Below are 24,352 nucleotides of genomic sequence, written 5' to 3'. Positions count from 1 at the left end.
TTGCAGATCCCCCTTCTCGTGGCAAGCACTGGGCTCTCCATGAGATGATATATTCTTTGAACAACAAAGTGGATTCCCCCTGCAGTGGGTTGCAGGGTGTACCCCAGAAAGACATGTCCAAATCCTGACTTCCAGAACTGGTGAATGGGACCTTATTTGGGAAAAGAGGCTTTGCAGATGTAATCTAAGGTAAGAATCTCAAAATGTGGGGATCATCCTGGATTATCCGGGTGGGCCCTAAAACTGATGACAAGTGACCTTGTAAGAGGCAGAAGAAGGAAGACACAGACACACACAGAAGGCTGTGTGAAGACGGAGTCACAGAGTGACACACAGCAAGGAGGCCAGCAGACACCAGGAGCCGACCCGGCTCTGTCCACACTGCTGCTCAGGGACTACCCCAGGTGCTCACCTGGGGGCCCCACCTCCTGGGGTGCATCCTTGCTTTTTCAGAACCCCTGCTGACAATGATAGCTCAGGAGCCACCACATTGCTCTGTCCCCAAGGCGGCTATCCTTCCTCAACCCACAGTTCCCTGTGCACCCCTGGATCCCAGGTGCCCTCTGCCCACCTCACAAGGGATGATCCTAAAAGAGGGACCTCGGGCATCAGCATTACTGGCTTTATCTGCTAGTTGTCTTGTACTGTTTGCCATGATAAGTGGGGCTTTGCTCATCAGAAAGTGGTGGCAGACTGCGGGGTGGGCATCAGACTGTGGGATCAGGGGCACATGATGGTGCTCCCAGGAGGCGGGGCTCACAGGTGGCCACTGCGGAGGTCGCAGAACAGACTATGCTGGCTCAGCTCCCAGGGGGGAGGTTGTGAGCTGCACACCGGCCCCTCCCAGGCCCAGCGTCCATGCCTCCTTCCATCCCCTTTCCATCCCTCCACGGCTCATGAGGTTCCCAGAGGTCCAGCTCAGCAGGGAGACTGTCACTGAGGGCAAGCACAAGGGAGGAGGCTCGGTTGGGGGCGAGAAGGGAGGTCAGAGCCCCCCACCCTGACTCACCCTTCCGCATCCCCTCCTCCTGGTGCCCTCTCTGACCCCACCAGGAGCCCAGCTCCAACCCTGACTCTTCCTGGTTTCTATTCAGAATGCTCAGGGAAGACGGGTGGCCTGTGACTGGCCACCAGAAGGGAGGAGAGGGCATGCAGGTGTCTGGGCAAATAACCTTCTAGGTGGAGAGAACAGCAAGGGCACGGTCTTGGGGGTGAGTGCTAGGCCTGGTCAAGAGCCTCAGAGGAGGCTGGGCCCGCTGGAGTGGGGCAACAGGAGAGGGCAAGAGAGGGACTGGGACAGATGGAGCACTTCAAGGCAGCTCACCTCCTGGCCAGAGTTCAGGGACATCGGACGCCAAGTAAAGAACCCCCCCCCACCATCCCGGTGGCACCCAAGACCTGGGCTGCCCCCCTCCCCCACACCCTGCCTCACAAGAGGGCGCTCTGGGGCCCAGGATGCCCAGGCTGTACCCTAAGCTTGCTGGGGGGGGGTCCCCTAAGTGAGTGTCCACAAGGGGGCAGTGTGGCCCAGTGCTTCCAGGGGCCAGCCAGCACGGGGACCAGAGCCTCAGGCAGGACCCAAAGTATGTGCGAATCCCAGCTTCACCCTGCACCTGAACACTCACAACTGAACCCTGGGTGCCCGGGGGTCTCATCGTGGCTGTTCGGGGCTCACGGCCTGCCCCTGCCGGCCCGGAACCCTCTGTACATCACTCAACAACCTTGCTCATCTCCCAGTTCATCGCAGAGGTAGAGACACCAGCCTGCTCTCTCTCATAGGCCCCTGTGTGCTGGGGGCGGAATTTGACTTCAGTCCTGTTGGTCCAAAGTGTGGTTACATCCAGAAGCTTCCATGGCCCTGAAGGAGGTGTTTGTTCAGACTTCGTTAGGAAACGTGCCCTCGAACACTGCTTCGTTCCTCTGCTTCTCTCCCTAAGACGGTGTCCAAGTGGATTGAGAGAGGGAACTCATGGGTCACAGGGCTTTGGGGAAGGGGGTCCCAGCCATGGTGTGGTCCTCGGGTAAGCTCGCTGATGTTGACTGGTCTCCACTGTCATGACCCTCATCTTCCAGTTGCAGGTATCCTCCTGCCTGGACCCCACTCTGCCTTCCTCTGCCCATGTCCCCCCCGTGCAGGAGGAATCTCGAGACCACACTGGGGGCCAGGACCTGGAATTCCCCGACAAACGGCCCTGGCAGGAGTTGTCTCCAGCCCTGTCCTGCTACGCGGGGATGGTGCTGCTGGTGTGTGCGGCCCCAGGGATACAGCGACAGAGCTGGGTAGGGAGCTGAGTGGACCCCTTGAGGGGGTACACATAGGGGAGGCTGAAGGTCTCAGAACAGGGGCCCGGCCAACATTCCCTCTGTGTTTACCGTTCATGCAAAGAACTCAGGGGAGCCCAAGACTGTGAACCCAGACCAAGCCTTCCAGGCTGCTGCAAGGTGCATTTGTCAGGGAACAAGGAGAGAGCATGTCTGTTTCATGGTTGGGAGCTGGATGTGTAGCTCTGAAACGTTCCAACATGCGGATGTGGCTCTCCCCAGGGAAGGCTGGCTGGAGATGCCCCTGACGTTCCCTCCCCTCAGTTTCTCTCTCTCCTCCCCCAATCTCTGATCTACCACGGAGAGCATCCCAGCCACACGTGGGAGAAGCCTTTGATCTGAGCGCGCTAGCTCGGCTGTGGCTAGACCAAGGGGGAGAAAACGGAGCAGGAAGCCTGATGACCTGGGGCCTCGACAGGCCAGTGCCTTAGTCCCGCTGCACGATCTGGTTTTGGAACGCTTGCTCCCTCGCTAGCAGGCTGAGCCGGAACGGAGGCAGGTGGTGGCATTAAGTAAGACTTTTGAGCAAGGACTTGCAGGGGGTGAAGGAGTGAGAGATGCAGATTTCTGAGGGAAGAGCCTTCCAGGCAGAGGGAGCAGCTCTGGAGAGGCCCAGAGACCCTACCTGCTGTTGTGGCTTTGAGCCCTGCAGGAAGGCTACACGCTGAGCAAGGCGGCCGTGTCCAGGGGCTGGGAACAGCGAGGAAAGGCACTCTGCCCTAAGCGCCTGCCCAAGGTACGCAGGCCTGCAGACAACTTGATGTTGGCCCCAGGAGGCCCACATCAGATTTCTGATCTCCGGAACTGTCAGGTAATGCACGTGTGCTGTTTCAAACCACTGAGTTTCATGTAATTGTTACGGCAGCCCTAGGAAACTTGCACAGAGTGGGGTGGGGTGTGAGAGAATGTCGAGGAGGACCTGAGGCCGTGGGCCTGCTCAATGAGGAGGGTGGCACTGCCCTCACCTGGGGTGCGGGAGGTGGGGTGTGGAGTGGAAAGGACCTCCCTCACCAGCCAGCTCACCATCACCCCAGCACCTGGCACGGTGCTTCACGTGGGAGGCGTCCGCCAACCGAGATTTGTGGAATGAGGGAACGTTTTGGTGTTCAGTGAATATATGTAGCATGCAGGGGTGAATAAATCATTTGCCGAGGCTGAGCTGGGACCTCCTCCACCCCCCCACCCCAGTCTCAAGGGGCTGCTAGGGGTGGGGAACCAGGAGAAGGTCGGGACAACCATACTCCTTGCCAGTCTCTGGAGCTCATACATGCTCCAGTGGCCTTGCAGGGTGCGGGCCTCCGCTTTCGTCCTGCCCAGCCAGAGTGATAGGCAACCCTGGCTGGGGGATCATGGGGTTGCCCTCTCCGGCTGCCCTCCTCCCAGCCAGCCTTTGAGTACTGTCCGACAGACCCCTCCCTGCCCACTGGATATACGACATCCCCAAGAGCCCTTCTGGAAACATCATGTTTCTCTCCATCTTGTTCCGTTTCCTGGGCACATTTAGTGCCGGGACATCTTTCCAGACCCTTCGGCCCCAGAGAGAGAATTCAAGAAGGTTCGAGCCTTCTTATGGAAGCAGAGGGCCCTAGATAGCCCTGCTTTGGGCCAAGAAGCCAACTCTTGGGACCCTCAATATCCTCTTCCCGACCCGGGCAGCAGTTTTCTAAGGGGGTCAGTAAGGCAGGGCTCTCCCAGCCAGGGTCCCAGGGTTCGGAATAAACGAAAGGCCCAGTGAAGGCACTTGGAGGCTGGGCACCTTTGGCACTCTCCGGGGGTAGGTGGGTACGGGGCATGACAGCTGAGGACAGGCAGGGCAGGAAGCCAGCGCAGCCCTGGGGAGGGGAACCCTTGACAAATATCTCCTCTCGGGGTGCCTGGGTGGTTGCGTCTGCCTTCAGCTCAGGTCGTGATGCCAGGACGGGATTGAGCCCCACATCAGGCTCCCTGCTTAGCAAGGACTCTGCTTCTCCCTCTCCCATTGACCCTCCTCCCCACTTGTGCTCTCTCTCTCTCTGTCTCAAATAAATAAATAAAATCTTAAAAAAAAAAAAACACCCAAATATCTCCTCTCTCTGGTCCCAACGTTTGCACCCGTTCAATGGAGAGAAGGTATGCATAGTCTAATCTTCTTATTGATTAAACACATTTGTATCGAGTGCCCAGAGTGTGGCCAGCGTGAGCTGTGGTCCCTGTTCCTGGAGAGGCCACCCTCTTTGGATGGGGGTAATGTGCCCATAAGCTGAAAGTGACCTCACCTGTGAAGGTGATGCCACCGGAGCCCCCAGCCGGTCCCTTAGGCTAACGTGGTCATGGTGGCTCTTGGGTCTTGGCTCCTCCGTTCCCCGTGGGAACGTTTTCCTCCTCCCGGACCCACCCTCTATCCCCCCTCTTCACCTCCCCCCCCCACAGGGGACTGTCTGTATTTCATTCCCAGACAGAGCCTTCTTCTTGGCAATCAGCAAGGGTATTGGCTGATATTTGAGGCGTTAGCTGATAACCAAGCGGTTACCTGTCAACACAGGTGTTGGGTGACTGCTAAAATGTTTTTTTTTTTAAAGATTTTATTTATTTATTTGACAGAGAGAGAGAGACAGCTAGAGAGGGAACATAAGCAGGGGGGAGTGGGAGAGGGAGAAGCAGGCTCCTGGCTGAGCAGGGACCCAGGACCCCAGGATCATGACCTAAGCCGAAGGCAGACACTTAACAACTGAGCCCCCTGGCGCCCTAAAGTGTTATCTGTGAGTTAAGATGTTCAACGTAAAAGCCTAATGCTAACTGGGGTTTGATGGGGTTTTTTGTTTTTTGCTTTTGTTTTTGTTTTGTTTTTTATTAAGTGGGCTCCATGCTCAGAGCGGAGCCCAACGCAGGGCTCCAGCTCATGACACTGAGATCAGGACCTGAGCAAGATCAAGAGCCGCTTAACCCACTGAGCCACCCAGGTGCCCCTGGGGTTATTTTCAACAAAGACTTTTGAAAACAGACTGCCCAAGGGCAGGCAGACCCAAAGAGTGAAGTTCTTAGGATGGCAGCCAGCTGGGCTCCTCAGGCGTTTGCAGCAACCTGGGAAAGCTCCTTCTTTGGTATAAAGTTCCTTCAGGTGGGAGGAGCCCAGGGAAAATGCAGTCGTCCCCCAGTGCATGAGGAAGTGGGGTTTCAGAGGGAGGGACTAACTCCAGCCTTGGTAGCCTCAGGACAGAGGTAGGCTCCCCACGTCCCCTGGCCCCAGGGCCTCCCACTTCCCTCTAAAAGGCTCAGGAACTCATGGCCCTGGGGGACTTCTAGAAGTGTGGGTGGGGTGGAGCTAAAGTCAGAAAGGCAGAGAACCAGATCTCTCTGTAGTGCCCACCCATAGTGGGGCCAGCAGACCTCCTCCACCCGGCCGGCACTGCCGGCTTCTCTGCTGGAGTGGGCCGGACACAGTGTCCCTGGACTGGGCCATCAGGCAGGAGAGGGAGAGAGGGTGCACAGTGCTGCAACCCCAGACCTGCCCCCACCCCCCACCCTCAGTGCCCAGAACACTGGAAACTGGGTCATTCCCTTCCAGGCAGGATGGCAATGGGATTTTGTCCAGGGCCTCTGATCAGCCAGGAGATACCAGGGGCCCCTTCCTGCCAGCTGACCAAATGGCAAAACTGACAGTCAACAAGCCCGACTCCCGAGTCCCACTGTCCAGCCTGAACAGCCAGCCGGGATGACCAGACGTCTGAGGGACACCCGTGATCTGGAAGATCAAGACGAAACAAAAGGGGGCCCCTGGGGGGACACAGGGACTGTGCGGGAAGATGACTTAGAAAAACCATCATCGGGCGCCTGGGTGGCTCAGTCGTTAAGCGCCTGCCTTCGGCTCAGGTCATGATCCCAGGGTCCTGGGATCGAGCCCCGCATTGGGCTCCCTGCTCCGCAGGAAGTCTGCTTCTCCTTCTCCCACTCCCCCTGCTTGTGTTCCCTCTCTCGCGCTCTCTCTCTGTCAAATAAATAAATAAAATCTTTAAAAAAAAAAAGAAAAACCATCATCAATGTCCTCAGGAAGAAACAAGCATAGGGTGCTATCAAGAAGGAACACTTACGGACTACAAAGAGCTCTTGGAAATTCGGAAGAATACGGTCATGGCAATTGAAGACTCAGTGGAAGAGCTGGGAGCTAGGGTTGAAGAAATCTTGCAGAACATAGAGCAAACAGTTGAAGATAAGAGGAAAGTGTGAGAGAACCGGTCTAGAAGGTTAAGTGTCTGCCTTCGGCTCAGGTCATGATCCCAAGGTCCTGGGATCGAGCCCCGCATCAGGCTCTCTGCTCAGTGGAAAGTCTGCTTCTCCCTCTCCCTCTGCCCTCCCCGCCGACTTGTGCTCACTCTCTCTCTCTCTCTCTCAAATAAATAAATAAATTTTTTTAAAAAGATTTTATTTATTTATTTGACAGAGAGAGACACAGCGAGAGAGGGAACGCAAGCAAGGGGAGTGGGAGAGGGAGAAGCAGGCTCCTCGCTGAGCAGGGAGCCCGATGCGGGGCTCGATCCCAGGATTCTGGGATCATGACCTGAGCCGAAGGCAGATGCTTAACGACTGAGCCACCCAGGTGCCCCAAATAAATAAAATATTTAAAAAAAAATTAAACCTGAATTTCCAGATTGAAGGATCTACTGAACGCTCCAATCCAAGCATGAGAACGGATGCACACAGAAGACACATCAAAGGGAAATTTGAGAACACCAGAGATAAGAAGAAGATCTTCCAAGCATCCGGTCAGAAAGAGAAGATACTGCACAAACAACAGGGTTCAGAACGGCTTCAGACTGCTCAACAGCAAAACTTTCAGCTGGAAGGCAACAGATAAAAGTTCTCAACTTTCCAAAGTTAAATGCTTTCTAAGCTAGAATTTTATAGTCAACCCAACTATTAATCAAAAGAGAGGGTAGAAGAAAGATATTCTCTGTTAACCTTAAAAACAAAAGTTCTCTTACCAGCAAGAATGGGGTTTATTTGGGACAAGTGGGATATGGTAAAACTATAGGCAAGTCCAACAAACAAAGGAGGGGAAACTCATTTTCTGGAGGAAGAGGAGGATGTTGGGAGGAGCTGTTTCCAACAAAAGCCCATCGACTGAGTTGCGAGACGGTTGACGTGTAGGAGACACAGTGTCCATCTTTGCCTGTTGGGGCCTGGGATCATGACCTGAGCCGAATTGCGGATTCCGGGCTGTCAAGGATGCTTCTGTTCGAGATCTGTAATTGGCAATTCCTCCTGTAATTGGCACTGAATGTTCCAGCTTCCCTGCCAGTCTCCCCTCCTAACGTAGTACTACATCCACTGCAGTGAGCTTTCCCTTCATTAACTTTCACATTTCGGAAAGATAAGGCCTCAAAAAGCTTCTGTCCCAGCACCCTTTCTCGGGAAGCTACTTGATTGAAAGGGTGCGCCACTGAGCAGAGGAAGTTGTGGGATGGAGGAAGCAGGGGATCCTCAGCAGAGAAGATGAAGGGAATGTTGGGGTGCCGGGGCCGGCAGCTCCCGGGGTGAAGGCTGGACCCCGGTGGAGAAAGCAGTATCTATTTTGAGTTGAAAGAAGACCTGATACACCAGGGTATCTTGGGGGAGATGTGGACATTCGGCAGAATTTAGAGTTGAATTAGTTATGAGAAATTCAGCAACTTAGAAAAAGGTGACATTAGGTTCAGGGAAGGAAGAAGTAGAGCAGGAGAGGAAAAGTTATCGGGACACATCCTGTGGCTCAGAGGGGAGCAGCGTTTACGCGCTAGCACAACGATGCCGACCCTGACTGTCGACCTGAACAAAACGATGGTGTCATGATATCAGAGTCAGGAAGTGGCGATAAAAGTGTGTTACTTGGGAATATGGAAGTGAAACCAAAAGAATGAGCTAAAAGTTGCCATGGAAAATGAGGGGTAGGGGACGGCTGTGTTTTGTAGGAGGCATGTAAAAACTATGTCACTCTCGAAATTACATGCACCTATGACTTCGGTAATGAGTCGAAACTAATTTAAAACACACGCTCAAATGAGCTGCGTGCCCAGTTTCATCGGGTTGAACTGGCAGGATGTGAACATGGGCCTCAAGACCAGCTCATTTTTGTGCAGCCCTAGAAAGAGTGAATATAAGTTCTCCTTATAATAAGTAAATACACGAATGTGTAGCCATAAAAAGCTGCTTTTACCTGCACTGAGATATTGGGGTGCCAAGGAAGAGTTTGATCTTAGTCAATAAAAAAACGCCATCTCATTGTTCCTGTTTGTATTTATTCATTACTGGTGAGGTGGAACGTGTTTAAAGTTGTGTTAGTGGGCGCCTGGGTGGCTCAGTTGGTTGGGCGGCTGCTTTCGGCTCGGGTCATGATCCTGGAGTCCCAGGATCGAGTCCCGCATCGGGACCTGCTTCTCCCTCTGACCCTCCCCCCTCTCATGTGCTCTCTCTCTCTCATTCTCTCTCTCAAATAAATAAATAAAATCTTTAAAAAAAAATAAATAAAGTTGTGTTAGTGGTCACACACAGTTCCCATTTTTAACTAAATGTAGAAACTTGTAAATAACTCGTAAAAATGCTTTTTATATTCACCCCTTGTTGATGCGTGCATTTTGCACGTATTCCTTTCCAGCTTGTGGTTTTCCTTTCAATTTATTTATGGCGTTTCTGACATTCACTTTTTTGGGGTCACTTTATGTTGTCATACCTGCTGGTGCTTTCCTTTGTCCTCAGAAGCTGGTCATTTTGCCTTTGCTGTTGAGCCTGGAGAACCCGCCTCGTCCGGAATGTATGATCACCTACATTCTCTTTGCATATGTCTTCCTTTCTTTTCTTCCTTTCTTCCTTTCTTCCTTCCTTCCTTTCTTTCTTTCTTCCTTCCTTCCTTCCTTTCTTTCTTTCTTTTTCTTTCTTTCTTCTTTCCTTTCTTTCTTTTTTTTTTTAAAGATTTTTTTTTTATTTATTTATTTGAGAGAGAGAATGAGATAGAGAGCATGAGAGGGGGGAGGGTCAGAGGGAGAGGCAGACTCCCTGCTGAGCAGGGAGCCCGACGTGGGACTTGATCCTAGGACTCCAGGATCATGACCTGAGCCGAAGGCAGTCGCTTAACCAACTGAGCCACCCAGGCGCCCCGTCTTTCTTTCTTTCTTCCTTCCTTTCTTTCTTTTTCTTTCTTCCTTCCTTTCTTTCTTTTTCTTTCTTTCTTTCTCTCTCTCTCTTTCTTTCTTTCACACTTTAAGTCTTTGATCTGGGTGAAACTTATTTTGGCATAAGATAGGAGGTAGGGGGCGCCTGGGTGGCTCAGTTGGTTAAGCATCGGCCTTTGGCTCAGGTCATGATCCCGGAGTCCCTGGATCGAGTCCACATGGGGCTGCCTGCTCAGTGGGGAGTCTGCTTCTCCCTTTGACCCTCCCCCCTGTCATGCTCTCTCTCTCTCTCTCATTCTCTCTCTCAAATAAAATCTTTAAAAAAATAAAAAATAAGGGGCGCCTGGGTGGCTCAGTCGTTAAGCGTCTGCCTTCGGCTCAGGTCATGGTCCCAGGGTCCTGGGATCGAGCCCCGCATCGGGTTCCCTGCTCGGCGGGAAGCCTGCTTCTCCCTCTCCCACTCCCCCTGCTTGTGTTCCCTCTCTCGCTGTGTCTCTCTCTGTGAAAAAAAATAAAATTAAAATTAAAAAAAATTTTAAAAAATTAAAAATAAATAAAATTTCTTAAAAAAAAGATGGGAGGTAGGATCTCTTTCTATCCCTAATGGTCAGCCAGGCATTCCAACGCTGTCTGTGAATGAGTCGAGATGAACACACGCGACTTTGCCCTTAATTTCTTGCAACAGGAAACAAGAACATAAACAGCAACCTTATATCTCTGTTCTGTGGGAGCTGCGCCCAGGGTCTGCAGCCAGACTTGCAGAGCTCTGCTTCTCAGAGCCCTGGTTTTCGCCTCTGAATAGGGGGCTCGCTGCCCTCTCATGGTGGTTGCAGGATGGGTTGGGGTAAGGGATGTGAGCACACGCTCAGGGCAGGCCATGGGTGCCCCCTGCCTGCACCTGGTTCGGCCATGCCCCAGCAAGCCCCTCCCCACTCCGCTCCTGGCCTCCCCGTGAGATGGAGGACTCGCTGCTCTTGGGGTCCTTGGACTTGCCGCCCCTCTCAGAGCCGGTTCTGGGCTGGGCACTGCTCCGAAGTCCACTGTTGGCGGGCCGTGGTCACCCCTTCCCAGTCCCACCACTGTCCAAGGCTGGGAGGAAAGGCGGGGTGGGCAGGGGCTCGGAAGCCGGGCACTCAGCGACAGCGGTGGGCACTGGCCGGGCACGGCCCGGGGCGCAGGGGTCCCCCCAGCCTGAGTGGGGATGGGAACACAGGAGGGCACCGTGAGGCCAGTTCTACGGACTGGCTGGGGGGAGGGGCGCACGGTTAGAGGGGTGGTGACCCCAGGCCAGCATCTGGGAGCCTTAGAGCTGCCAGCCAATGTCGGGAGGGCCCATGAGAACGGGAGTAGAGGCCAGAGTCCACTCTTGAGGATGGATGAGCGGAAGGGGGAGAGGAGTGGTCCCCGGGCAGGCGGCGGCAGGCCCGCCGAGACTCTCCCAGAACCAGCGAGAGGCCCAGTTGGGCAGGAAGTTCTGGGAGCCTGGCGGACAACTCTCATTCACTCCTGCTGAGGCAGGGCCTGGAGGGCAGCGCTGGGAGCCCCCCCAGGCTCACCCCTATTCCTCCCACGTCTGGGGGAGGAAGGCTTCACGGTCCCACCTCACCCCGGTGTCCAGTGCTGGCAGGGGGAGTGCTGGCTGTCCCCTGACCCTGGGCAGGCTGATAGCTGGGGCCCCCCCCGGGGGCTCCAGGAGGCCTTCCTGTCCTGAGGGCCACAGCTTCCCCTCCCCAAGCCCCGTGGGCTTCCCCTGCCAGGCCCCAGGCCCTTCCTGGAGGTCACATGGGCCGCAGGCTGCAGAAGCTTCAGAATGGGGGGGGTTGAAGAGGAGGATGGAGAAGGCTCCCTGTGTACAAACACCCACCTCCTCCGCACCACGAAGGCCGGAAGTGGGACCCAGAATAGAATGGGCCCCTTTCAAGTTCCAAATTGGGCTCCGGGGGCTGAGAGCAGAGGTGGTTGGATCTAAAAATAGAAATAGGAGTGTGTGCGTGGGCCCTACGTCCTCTACCCATGGGGTTGGTGTCTTAAAATAGAACTTCCTAGTGGGCCCAGCTTCACACTGTTATTCTATGTGGAAAATTCACCCAAACAAACCCCTCAGAGGGCAGAGACAGTGGCCGGCCTGGGCTTGGGGGAGGCTGCTGGGGGCTGGCTGGCAGGGTGCAGCCCACTCAGGGAGGGGAGGTGGATGGGCAGGGAGGGCTCACAGCCCCACAACTCCCTTTTCCTTCCGCCCTCCGGTCTCCACACCGACTACACCCCGCGAGGAGTGCCCTCCCAGGCCAGCAGGGCTGCTCGGTTCGGCTGTCCCCAGAAAGGCTCTCAGGCTGACCGAGAAGGGGGCACACAGGGACCCACACACCCAAGCCAGGCCTGGACCAGGCATGAGGGGCACACGGCAAGCCCAATGCGGGGGCTGCCCTCCAGGTGCTCATGGTGGGCGGCCCACCCAGAAGCCCACAGACGGGGCCACCCACGGAGGGCAGCCTCTGGTCAGGGCCCTGTGCTGGACGATGCTGGGGATGCAGACCTGGCTGACAAGGCCCTGTCCCCAGGATCCCTGCTTGGTGAGGGTGCTAGCAAGGAAGTCCAGCGAGTTCTGTGCAGTGTGGTAGGTGGGGCTGGGATGTAGGTGGGCATCTGGGCAGGAATGCTAGCAATTGGGAGGCCTCCGGGGGCAGGGAGAGTGAGCTGGTTCTCTCAGGAAGGCTGCGAGAGGGTGAGGAGGCAGTGGGGATACCAGCTGGAGGAGCTCTGGCTTGGAGTCTGGATGAGAGCCCCCCATCTCTAGCCCAGCACACAGGCCTCCCGTAAGCCTCTCCGCTGCCTCCCCTCTGGCCCCAGCTCCCACTCTACTGCTCTCCCTCCGCTTCCAGCAAAGGAAAAATCATCCCCACCTCCCACCCAGGGCAAGGCAGTGAGGAGCACTGGTGGCCAGGCCTGAGGTTGGGAAACGGCCTGGGGCCAGAAGCGGATAGCTCCTGCCCAGCCTGTACCCCTTGCCAGGGCACCTACTGTGAGTGGGTCCCTGGAAGAGGTGCCTCCAGAGCCCGGCAGCCAGGAGCCCTCCCCGCATCACCCCTCCCGGCGCCAGCCCCTCCCGGCGCCGCCCCCTCCCGGCGTCACCCCCTCCCGGCGCCACTCCCTCTCCCTCACCAGCTAGGCTGTGTGGCCAGGGGCACTGCCCAGGGTGGCTCGAAATGCGCCCTCCCCCCCCGACACACAGGTGGTTAGGGGAATGGGGTGGGCACTTGTTCCTCACTGTTCCCAACTGAGAGGCAAGCTGCCAGAGGGTACAGGAGTGCAGCCGGTGGCCTTGGCCCAGCCCAGGAGCAAGCCAACCCTTCGTTCCTCTCCACAGCAAGCTGGTGAGGTGATACTTGGTATGACCATAGGGCCCCTCCTGGGGCTGCGCCGGGTGAGGACGCTGATGCTTCCAGGGTCCACTGGATATGGGCGCCCCGATGGGCAGTGCTGCCTACACCTGCCCCTTCCTGCTGCCCCTTGAGGTCTTTGTTCATCCATCAACCACTTCTTGTGCCAGGAAGGCACCGAGCCCCTGGGGAAGCAGCGGTTGGTCAAGCAAGCATGGTCCTGACCTTGTAAGATGACACTCCAGAGGGGGGCAGCCATAATCAATACAAATATACAGGGGTTTAGGGGAAGGGGGAAGAAAAAGATATACATATACATAAGGGTTCAGAGGAGGACGGGGAGGGAGGGAGCATGAGATGAGGATGGTGCACAGCTTTAATAAGAGAAATAAGGAGCGAACTGTCTAAGAAAGTGGGACTAAGACAGAGACCAAGGGAAGTAAGGAGGTGAGCCACACAGAAATCTGGGGGAAGCATCGTCTGGGGGGAACAGCAAGTGCAAAGGCCCTGGGATGGGAACGTGCCTGGTGTGCTGGAGGCCCAACCCTCCCTCCCGGCCTCCCTCCCCAGCAGCAGGAAGGCTGGTGTGGCCCCTGGGGGTGGGGTGGGCACTGGGAAGAGAGAAGCTCAGAGAGAGAACAGAAGGGTTGTACTGGCAGGGCCCACAGTGAGAACTCAGGCATTTGCTCTGGGAGGTCCCAGAGTGGAAAGGTGACATGGTCTACCTGGCATTGTGACCGAATCCCTCTGGTGTGACATTGGATACCGCGAGGCAAGGGCAGGGACAGGAGATCAGATGAGGGAGGATGGTACGGTGAGTGTCCGAGAGGGGGCAGGGTTCTAGACAGTGTAAGCATAGAGTTAGAGGAGGAGAGGCATGAAGAACAAGGCTGGGGCTGGGGAGGGCAGAGGAAATGAGGGCCTTGCTTTCGGATGTGTTGAACTGAGATGCTTAGAGATACCCAGGCAGAGGTGGTGAGTGAGCCAGGGACCATGAGCCTTGGGAGTCCGTGCTAAGCCTGGCGATCAGCACAGAGCCTGGCACCAGGGACGTGACTTCGGGCATGGTCAGGGCTCAGGCAGCTGCGAGGCTTTAGGGGAGGGGATGGCCTCTGGGCCAGCAGCCGATCTTACCCCCCACCCCATCTTCGTCTTATCGAGGTCCTGCCCACCCCCACCCCCACCCGCAGACTACAGCTGCCTCTAGATGTGTGCTGGGCCCCGGCACGGCGCACCAGACCAGCGGCCGCGGCTACCCTTGCGATGGGTGCGGCGGAGGGACTAGCCACGCTCCTGTGAGTGTGGCTCAGGTGCCACTCATGTGCCTTTAACATGGTCGTGCTCTGGGGAGGCCTGCCCCACTCGTCTCCCCTGGCCGGCCAGAGCTCATCAGCTCATCTCTGCTCACCTGCAGGGCCGGCCGGCCGCACACCCTCCCCAGCCGGCGAGACCCGCTCCTCACCCATGCCTGCCTGCCGGCTCCTGTGGGGGCCCCTGGGTGCCTAGCTCCCCTGCCTCCCGCCTCCTGTATTCCCTGGCTGGACAGGCGGCTTGAGCTGCCCCGAGGGCCCAGCCAGGATGCCCCCCCCACCCCACCCCCCAGCCACTTCCACACTTCTGTGGGCTCGGAGGGGCAGAATTCCAGAATCTCTGGGGTGAAGGGGAGCCCTGAGAGCCAGACTCAGCTGTGGGTGGGTGGAGTCACAGATGGAAGGCCAGGGTGAGGGGTGGCGCTGGGCCAGCAGGGAGAGTATCTATCAACGCTGGGGGCTGAAGGGCTGGGGTGCCAGGCTCCTTGCTTGCTCCTATCCTCCGCAGAACTTTTGCCAACTCTCCAGCAGATGGCCCCGCCCTCATTTCACAGATAGAGAAACTGAGGCCCTGTTGGCTAAAGGCTTTCCCATAGACTTACCTGCCTCTGGCCACCCCTTCCCTAACTTTGCCCCTTCCTCTCCAGTGGTTCTGTCTTTGTCCTGGTTTCCTCCTGGTGGACATGGGCCTCTCCCCCATGCCTGGGTTCAGGGCCTGGCCATTTGGTTTTCTGGCCTCTCCCACTGCCCCCACACTCCTGGGTAACTTCTCTGACCCCGGGTGTGTCTCGCCAGTGGGCATGTGAGCCGTTGCAGCCAGGTCTCCCCTTTCTGGGGCCCGGGACCCATTGCCAGGCAGCACTGGGACAGGAGGGCAGTGATGTGCCTAAGCTCTGTCCAGCTGCAACTGGGCACCTCCTTTGCCTGGCTATGTCTCCTTAAGGCCCTCAGGGACCTCAGCCTCAGCATGACTTTAAACCAAGCCCCTGGATGCCCCCATCCCTGCCTCGTTCAGAGCAGCCAGTCCAGCCATTTCCCCCTGCTGGACTCCGGCCCCTCATGCCCAGTGCGACACAGAGAGGCAGACCTTAGCCTCCCACTCGGGTGAGGCCCAGCCTCTGCTGGGCTGGCCTTCTGCTCTCCCTGATGTGGTTTTGGAATATAGGTGAGGTTTGGTGGGGTGAGGTCCAGAAAGAATTCTTGAGACGTCTTTGGTGCAAAATGGTGGTTTTATTAAAGCACAGGGACAGGACCCCTGGGCAGAAAGAGCTGCTGCCCTGGGGTCTTGAGGAGTGGTGATTATATACTCAGGAGTTGGGGGAAGTAAGGAAAAGGGAGGTTTCAAAAGAATTTTCATATGCTAAGGAGGACCGCCCTATAAAATTCCTACAAGGTACTGGAGGCTTTGCCATTGTCAAATTGAGGTTGTTTTCCCCTCTAGCGAGGTATTAACATTAAGATAGTTGGGAGATCTCTGAAAGAACACAAATCCCACCCAGGAGCCGGGGGGGGGGGGGGGTGCAGGGAGGTTGCAGGGTGTCAGCTCAGCTTATGCTTTGTCTTCAGTCCGCCTTCTGTCCCTCATCATTCCCGCCAGCCAGCCTCTTCAGGCCCCAGCCAGATTCTGCCCTTCCGCTGCTCACAGCTTCCTGGGCTCTGGGGCCAGGATCCAACCCCCACTCCTCATAGGGATGAACCTTGCCTCCTGCCCCTCACGCCCTAAGCAGTGGGGCCCCTTCCCCAGAAGCCTCCACTCACCGACAAGCTTGCAGGCCTTGCTCCCTCTCCCTAGAACACCTTCACTCTCTCTCCACAGCTCACATTGCCTACTTGGCCCTTATGGTTAGGGGTGGGGGTGGGAGGAAACTATATGCTCCCTGAAAGGCCCTTCCCCTATGAGACCTGCCAAGCCTCCTTCCTCCACTAAGCCCCTGTCCCTTAAACAGGGTTATTTGGGTCTAAAACTGGACTGTAAAACCCCCTCCCTTCCTCAGGCGTGGGGAAGGGCCTTGTTGGTTAGGGGCTTCCCAGGAGGCAAAGTCAAAGTACCTGGTTCTCTGGGCCTCACAGTGTTGCAGCCAGACCCCTGGGCCATGGGAGTCCAGACCTGCTCAGAGGGCTGTGTCTCAGTTTGGAAGCAGCTGAAAGTGTCCTGAGGCTCTTTCCTGACAAGGGCGAGGTTCCAGGGGTTCAGTTCCCAGCAAGCCCTCCTCTGCCAGGAAGGGTTCATTCGTTGCCCCTGCCCCGCACCCCCTGATCAGAATCAGACCCACGAGTCAGGGGTGGGGTCAGCACACAGCACCTCCTCCTGCAGGATCAAGATCTCGGGGCTGGGGGGGCAGCGCCACCTCCAGTAGGGCCACGGTCTGGCCCAACGAACAGAAACGCTGCTCATTCGTTCACTCACCTACATTTATTGAGCACCTACTGTATGCTGTGCACGGGCGTAGGGGGTATCCACGCCCGAAGCGGGCGCCTGTCTTCTCCTCCTCGGGAGTGGGAGTGGGGAAAGAATGGGGCTCCTCACACCCGGAGGTCCCGAGCCCCGCCCCCGCCCCGCCCCCGCCCCGCCCCCGCCCCCGCCCCGCCCCCGCCCCTCAGCGACCGCGAGCCGCGTTGCCGGCAGATGGGGGCGTGGCCCAGAGCCTGGGGAGGCGGGGCCAGGCTGGAGGGGAGGGGCGGGGCCAGGGTGGATGGAAGGGGCGGGGCCGGGCCGACGGGGCGGACCCGGGCGGGCCAGAGCAGCCCGGCTGCGGGCCCCGCGGGCGGGAACGCCTGGCGGCGGAGCCGGGAGCCGCCGTCGGGACCGAGGGCTCGCGGGCGGAAAGCAGAGCCTCGCGGGTAAGGCACGGGCGGGGCGCGATCGCGTCCCCCGGACTGGCTGGGGTCCCGGGGGCCAGGGACCTCGGCACCGCTGCCCGAGGAAGCCTGCGGGTTCCGGGGCGCGCTCGGTGTACCCCGGCGGTCTAGGGGTGGAGGGCGGTTGCATCGCGTCTGTCCCGCGTCCCTCTCGTCTTTCGGCCCCCACCCTCCACCCCCGCTTCCCCAGGCCCCTGGGGCTCGCGAGGGGCGCAGCTCCCCCCTCCCCCCACCTCATGCAACCCACTGGACCGGGCCTCTGAGGGCTCAGAGCGGGAATTTCCCCTCACCTCGTCCTGGTAATCCAAACTTTCCTTCCCTCAGCCCGCTCAACAAAGGTAGGAGGAAAGCTGCCTCTTGGGGCGGATTCACACCGAAGTGTGAAGACTGATAGCCCCGTGGCCTTGGGGAATCTGCGAGTGAGTGTCAGAGAGGTGGGCAGAGTGGATGGGAGACTTCGGGGTTGGGGACAGCCTCTGGTATGCTGGCCGGTCCCTCCCAGCAGCCCGGCTCTTTCCTGCTGCTCTGGGCCTTGGCTTCCCCTGGTGAGTGGTACTGACAGTGTGTTTCCTCTGAGAGTGCTGAGGGACAGAGTACTGCTGTGATGTGTCAGCCTGGAGCCTGCCTTCTCTGCCACCCTTTGTGACCATGAATGCCTCACAGCCTCTCTGTGCCTTCATTTGTTCATCTTCCAAGGCTGGTGATGTCTGTGCGGTGGCCGGATGGCCATACTAAGTAAAATGTCCCTCCAGCCTGGCCCTGGCCGGGGATGAGGGCTCTCCGTTCGGGTGCCCGCGTGCATGACACACACATGAGCTTGCTTAGGAGGCGTGTAGCCAGTCCCCGGCACAAAGGGGTCTCCGGAGATGTTCCTTGCAGTGATGGCGATGATGATGAAATATGTAGGACTTTTTCTCAATGGTCGGAGGTCCAAGGGGACATGGCAAATCCTGGGGTGGGAGCAGGATTCCCGGTTCATGTCCAGCTCAGCGCTGACACTGTGTGACCCTGGGTCAGCCCCCTGTCCTCTCTGGGTCAGGCTCTTTAAAAGCAGAGGAGGGGACTGGCTCCATCTCCTGGAATCCCCTGCCACTGTGTCCTTTACCCAGGACACCCACACAGGGGGCCCCTGGGAGCGGGGGCTCCGCTCCCGGTGGGCCAGGGGGCCAGGATGGTGGCTCCAAGGGGTAAAGACTGTCAAACTCCCCTTCCCTACTCTTACTACCCCTGTAACTTGGCTCTGTGTGCCATGCTGGAGCGCACCCTGTGCAGAGGGAGCAGGCAGACGGGTAGGTAGATGGGCCAGGCCAGTCCCTGTCAGCTTTCTGGGAAGAGGGGTGATGACAGGGTCTTGGCCGGTTCAGGGAGTCCCTCAGGCCTGCAGAGTCAGGGAAGAGCCCATCAAGGAGGCTGGCCTGGGAGAGACAGAAGGCGAGTGGGTGGGATGCAAACCTGCTTTGGCTTTTCTTGTTCACATGGACAGAGGGAAGCAAGGTGCTTGAGTTAGCCCCTGCCATCCGTCCCTTGGCAGGGCTGCAGGCATGCGTGCAGCCCTGCAGATGGGAGGCCTGAGGGAACAGAGGGACGACGTGGGCCAGCTTGGCCACAGAGGGGCTGGGTCCTGGGTTTGAACCTGGCCACCCCCATTTACCAGCTGTATGATCTTGGCCAGGAGGTCTCGCGCTGCTGAGCCTGGTTTCCTTACCTGAGCCTCTACCTCACGGGGGGTGATAAAGGTGATGAACGTCCAAGGGGCTGGTGGCGGCTGGGCAACCTCTGCTTGGGAGTAGGGGTGGGGCCGGGCCTGGAGAGGCCTGGGGCAAAGGGCAGGCTCCTAGTCCCTGCCTGCCCATTTGGGTCTTGAAGCAAAGGCCTGAGTCTATCAGGAGTGGCCAGGGTTGGGGAGCCACCTGGGTCCTCCCGGCTTCTGTCCTTAAAACTCTGTGGTGAGATGCCGAGGCTCGGTGACCTAAGTTAAGTCGCAGGCACAGGCGTATGTGGTCCTTAAATAACCCCAGGTAGTGGGGCCTGTGTGGGCAGCCTGGCTGGGAGAGGTGGGCTGCAGGTGGCCTGGGGATGCAGGGTTTGCAGTCAGGAGGAAGGCTGCTCTTTGAGCCGTGGTGATGGCCATGGAGACAGGGCCAGACTGAGCCAAAGGCTGGCAGTGGGGAGGGTGGTAGACCAGTTTGACCAGAGTGGCCTGGTGTGCGCCGGATGGGGTGAGGACATGGATGGGACAATGGGGGCAATGGGCGAAAGGGCAGAGGGGCCTGGGAGGCAGGGGCAGGGGCTCTCAGAATGCCGAAGTCCTCCCCCAGTGTTGGTGGCCTTTCTCCAGAAGGCCTCTGGATCTCTCCAGTGGCCTTGACCGGGCATTCACCGGCTGTGGTTCCCCTATGTCCCAGAGGTGGTGGGGAAAACATTCCAGGCTCTGTGTAGCCTCAGCGGGCAGGCCCAGCTTTGCTGCCCAACCCCCTCTTCAGCACCCCCATGGGCCTGGGCATGGGAGGACAGATGGAGCTGCCTCTCAGCCCCAGACCAGGAGACCTGAGCCTCCTTCGTGAATCATCCTTCCTGATCCTCAGGTGATAGAAGCCCCTGGCTCTGGGTCACACTGATGGATTTGGCCTTGGGGGCCAGGCTCCCCCAGCTGCACCTTGAACTAGGAGCAGTACAAGTACAAGGCCAGCCCCAAGGCCAGCCATGGCTGGCTCTCCTTGGGGAGGGGCCTCCCTGTGCTCAAGGTGACAAAGGTCCCCCCCCACCTCCTTCCATCTCGCCAGGCACCAGAGATTCTGACGTTCCAGCCCCGAGGTCCCCTGAATGGTCAGCCCGTGCTGGAACCTGCTGGCAGGACTCCTGTTTTCTTCACCCCTGGTCCAAGGTCCAGTGGGGACTGACCCTTGGCCCATGTGGGCTGGCCATGCTGGGTTCCAGCACTCTTTGCCAGCTGGTCTCCTGGAATGGTGTGAGCTCGTTTGGTGGCTGGAGGGAGTGTCCTGGGGAGGTCAGTGGGGCCCGAGGAGTCGGCAGGGCACCCTTGTGGTATCCACACCCCTACCCCCTGCAGCCACACTGATTCCGAGAAGTGCCCTGTGTTCCCTTGTGAATCAGATGTTTATTGTGCGCTTGCCGAGCCCAGGGTGGGGATGGCCCGCTGCCAAGCATGCCTGTTCCAGGCCACTGGGTGGGGTGTGGGTGCCTGCCTGCTGGGGCCTGCAGAGGGAGTGATGTCCCCGCCCCAGGGTCGGCCAGCCTGATGCGTGACAGCCCCAGGCGGTGGTGTGTGTGCTGTGATGGTGTGAGCGCCACCCCTTCCCCCCCACCAGTGCGCAGGGTCTGAGCCGCCCGGCAGGCTTCGGGGGGCTTCTCAGGGCTGGCACAGAGCTCTCTCAGGAAGCAGAGGGGAGCCTCCTTCCCCACACAAGAGCGGCCTGTGTCCGCCTCATGTCTGACTGACTCTAGGCTTTAGTTCGCTCCTTGTGGAAGAGCGTGAAACCAGTGCTAACTCGTGGTATCCTTGGGAAAAGTACATGAGATGCTGCCGAGAAGCCCTCATGTGGGGCCCCATCGAGGCCGCACCCCCAGGCCCAGGCGGGGCTTCCCTGCCTGGGGGCCCTGCACAGATCACAGCTCCGTTTTGCGGATGTCCTCCAGCCTTGGCAGAAGCGATGTTGTAATCCAGCAGCCCTGCTCTGCAGCCTTAGAGAGCCATGTGTCCTCATACCCCGAGCTGCCCTTGAGGCCCCACCCGCTGCCCTGAGCTACAGGAAGAGCCGGTCAAGCCCCTAGCCCTCACTGCTGGCTGCCCCCAGCAAAGCGGGGAAAGGTCAGAGGTTGACCTTGGGGCCCAGAATGCCAGGATGGGGCCTTGGCTTGGGCCCACACTCCAGTTGGGGCTCTGGCCAGGGGCTGGGCCTTTGCCACCCTGTACCAACTCTTGCCACTGGAGCAGAGGTGGACCCCCTTCAGAAAGCTGCTGCCCCCAGCCCTCTGCCGGGCACTCTGGGTACCAGGCCCGGGCTCAGCGTGGGCCCCGGGAGTAGACAGGCCCACGTGCTGGAGGGCAAGACTCACCCGCAGACAGACGCCCCGGGTAGCAGCTCAGCCCTTGGCCCGCTCTCCACCCCTCCTCCCCCAGTCCATTCCCTGGTCACCACGTTTACCTCTCTGCCTCCCCTTGCGCAGCTGGGAACTCTCGAAGGACAGGGCCCACATAGACCTGGCCCAGGGGAGGCTGAGGATGCATGTGGGCTCTCCCAGTGGGAAGTCCCACTGAGGAGCGTCGCAGAAACTCCCGAAGGCCCGAAGGGCTGCAGGCAGGTGGCACCGGGGCTGGGCCCTCTTTGAAGTTGGCTTGTTACGACCTGCCCACGTTCAGCTGTCCGCTCCGTCGTCCCGGAAGGCCTTGGCTGCCCAGCTGGGCGGCGTGGCCGACCAGATAATCATGGCTGTCGTGCCTCAGCCTTGCTGAGAGGTTCCACTGCAGCCCCACAGCCCAGCTGGCCGCCCTGCCCCAGCCCCGGGCTCCAGATGCTCTCCGTGGCCCCCGCATGGTACAGACAGGAGACTCGGGGGGGTGTCCTTGGGCCCCACCGTAAGTGTGGCGGTTCCTTCCTAGAGACCTATGTTAGGGCCAAGACCGGGGTCAGCCTGGGCTCCCCTGAGCTGCAGGCCACTGTGGGCACCTGGTCTTTGGGTCACAGGGAGCCAGTCCCCAAGGTGGGGCCCGCCAGGGTTGGATGTGCTGTCAGCAGGAGGGCAGTGAGGAAGGACCCAGAAGCCCTGAGCACACAGGTGTGAGGAGGACAGCCTTGTGTCAGAGCGGGAGGGACGTGTGCCCGGAAACTCAGCGCCTACCTTGTCTTCAGAAGAACGTCTCTCCCTGATCCGGCTGGCTTCCTCTCCTGTTTGGGGCCAGAAAGGGAGGAGCAGTTTGTGCTGACTCCCTGGGTCCCCTGATGGCAGGGCAGACCCAGTGCTGGGAGCCAGGCCCTGGTGGGCAGGTCAGTGGTCAACTGGGCAGGCAGAGGATGGAGGGGCTGCGTGTCCTGCCCCTCAGCCCAGGATGGCAAGTGGCTTCCTGCTGCCCTCACGGTCGGGCCTAAACCCTCCAGGAATGCAGGGTGGCCACCTGGTGCTGAGCAGGTTGCATGGTAGTGACCTGGCTGGGAGGGGGCCTCAGGGCCCCCGCAGGTGGTATCAGGCCACCAAGGCCTCCTGCTGACCCACCCAGCTCTTGTCAGAGCTGACGGTGCTCGGTGCTGGAGGCTCAGGCTACAGCTTCTGCCACCCTGCTCCCGACCCTGTCCCAGGACCTTGTCTGTGTTGGGGGTCCACACAGCCCTCCTCCCCTCTGCCTCCTGTCTTCTCTCAAATCCTGAAATCCCGCTCAGGAAGGAAGGGGGGCCTTACCGCGACACTCTGCTGCCTGGCGTGGGCCAGGGCTGGGGCCCCCGGTGCCGGCTCCTTGCCACAGCGAACTACTTGGGGGTGGACCATGGGGGCAGGAGACTCTGGAATAACCTCCCCCCGCCCCGCACAGTTTGGTTCCAGACCGTGGGCTGGGGCTACCAGAGGAGGGTCATGCCTGGTCTTTCTGGCAGGGGTCTGTCTCTGATTTGGTGGTGGGGTACAGGGAGAGTCCCAGGCTGGGAGCAGGCCCCGGGTGCTGCCCACCTGGGCCTCAGCTCCAGTGGTCCACAACGGAGCGAGGAGTGGAGCCCCTCTCTGAGGCCTGACCCGTTCTGGGGTCCTGGGCGCCTGGCCTCGGAATGTTTGCCACCTGGGGTGGGAACTCTCTGAAACCAGTCTTCCCATTTTCCTGAGACTGTGACCGGAGGGTACAATGCTGTGGTCAGTAGTAGCCGTGCCCACTGAGGGGCAGGAAGTTGCTGGGGAAGGAAGAGGGTTGAGAAAGAGACACCCCTCCTGAGTGGATCTGGGAGGCTCTGTGCCAAGCTTCCCGACAGCCAGGGACCACGGGGGCACTGTTCCAGGGCTGGGTCTTGGGAAGCCCAAGCCAATGGCCTCCGTGTTAAGTCATGCACCCCTCAGAGACCTGCACGGAGGCCTGCTGGTCCTGGCCCTGCTAGTGAGCAGCACCCAGGAATGGCACGGGAGGTGCCGTGGGGGGCATCCATGGTGGGGCCTCTGTGAGGTGGGAGCAGGAAGGGGACAGAAGGGGCCAGACCAAGGGTCCTGCACGGTGTGCGGGTGTGGAAGCTCTAAAGGAGAAGCCTGGAGAAGGCAGAGGGCATGTAGAGGTCAGGCCCCGGGGCGTGGGAGGGTCTTGTGCAGGGGTTGGTTTCTATTTTCAAAGCTCATTCGGGTCTGGAGACCCGCCACAGACCCGTTCCCCTGCAGCCATGGCTGTGGGGAAGTGTGGGTGGAAGGGGGGTCAGCCCTGCAGGAGGGCTGGGTGCATGGTGGGGACAGGGGTCCGCTGACCCGGGTGGAGTCAGTGACCCCCTGCTGAGGGAGCCCTGGGGCTGCGGGAGAGGCCGAGCTGGTAAGCCTGGGATAGCCCTGGGCCCTGGAGGCACTGACTGCACCCCATCCCCACCCCAGTCTTCCTGGCTGGCTTTTCTGGCCCACAGTGGTGTGACCCCATGGCTGTCTCCTCAGGGAAGGGGAGGGTGTTCCTGTAGCACCCCCCCCAGCTGGATCCCCTTCCCCCTCAGTGCAGGCTGCCCCAGCGTCGTGGCAGGTTTTCCGCCAGGAGGAGGCCTTGTGGGCCTGCACGCAAGAGCTTGGTTCCTGGCTCTGCCGACTAGCAGAAGCCTCCGCCCCCGCGGGCCTCAGACTGAGCGCTAGAGGAGCGTCTGCTCTGTCCTTGAGGGCCCAGAGGGGCAGGACGAGGCAGGCACTTGGCCTGGGGGGTCTGTGAAGCTTTCCAAGGCTCTTGGGAGGGGGCTAGGGTGTAGAGAAGGCGTGCAGACGGGAGCGCTCTGGCCATGGGCCCCTACGGGTCTGGGGGCCTGACTGAGCCTTCCACGCCTCAGGAAGGGCCTGGCCCAGGATCCCTAGGCAGCAGTGGGGCGAGCTCCCATGAGAGGCCCTCTTTTCCAGCCCTGCTGGCTCTGAGAACCTCCTGCCTGACTGTGAGGCATCAGGGAGTGTCTTGGGGTGATCTGAGCTGGGGCGGAAGACCAGGCAGGAGTTTGTCAGGTGGAGGTGGTGAGAGGAGGTCGGGAAGGGGTGTATGAGGTGTGCAGCATGGCTGAGCACCAGCTGGGTAAGGACCTTGAACTTGAGCCTGGCTGTAGTCACCTTTGAGAATCACCCCTCTGCTGTGCCTGGGACCCCGGCTCAGGTCACCCCAAGACACTCCCTGATGCCTCACAGTCACGCAGGAGGTTCT

The 24,352-nt window shown here is 59.0% G+C and overlaps 1 protein-coding gene across 1 annotated transcript in view; it reads left to right on the top strand.

The window, feature by feature from the left end:
- Window positions 1–16,886: 16,886 nt before the first annotated feature.
- Window positions 16,887–24,352, top strand: part of SH3BP2 (SH3 domain binding protein 2) — a 33,379-nt gene continuing 25,913 nt past the window's right edge. Inside the window, exon 1 of the mRNA XM_021677643.1 lies at window positions 16,887–16,971. The gene's annotated coding sequence lies outside the window, so the exon portion shown is untranslated. The remainder of the gene's footprint in view (window positions 16,972–24,352) is intronic.

The sequence above is a fragment of the Neomonachus schauinslandi genome, chromosome 2, assembly GCF_002201575.2.
Source record: "Neomonachus schauinslandi chromosome 2, ASM220157v2, whole genome shotgun sequence".
Lineage (NCBI taxonomy): Eukaryota > Metazoa > Chordata > Mammalia > Carnivora > Phocidae > Neomonachus > Neomonachus schauinslandi.
The sequence above is the reverse complement of the archived record's forward strand: the minus strand, read 5'-3'. Positions and strand labels throughout refer to the sequence as shown.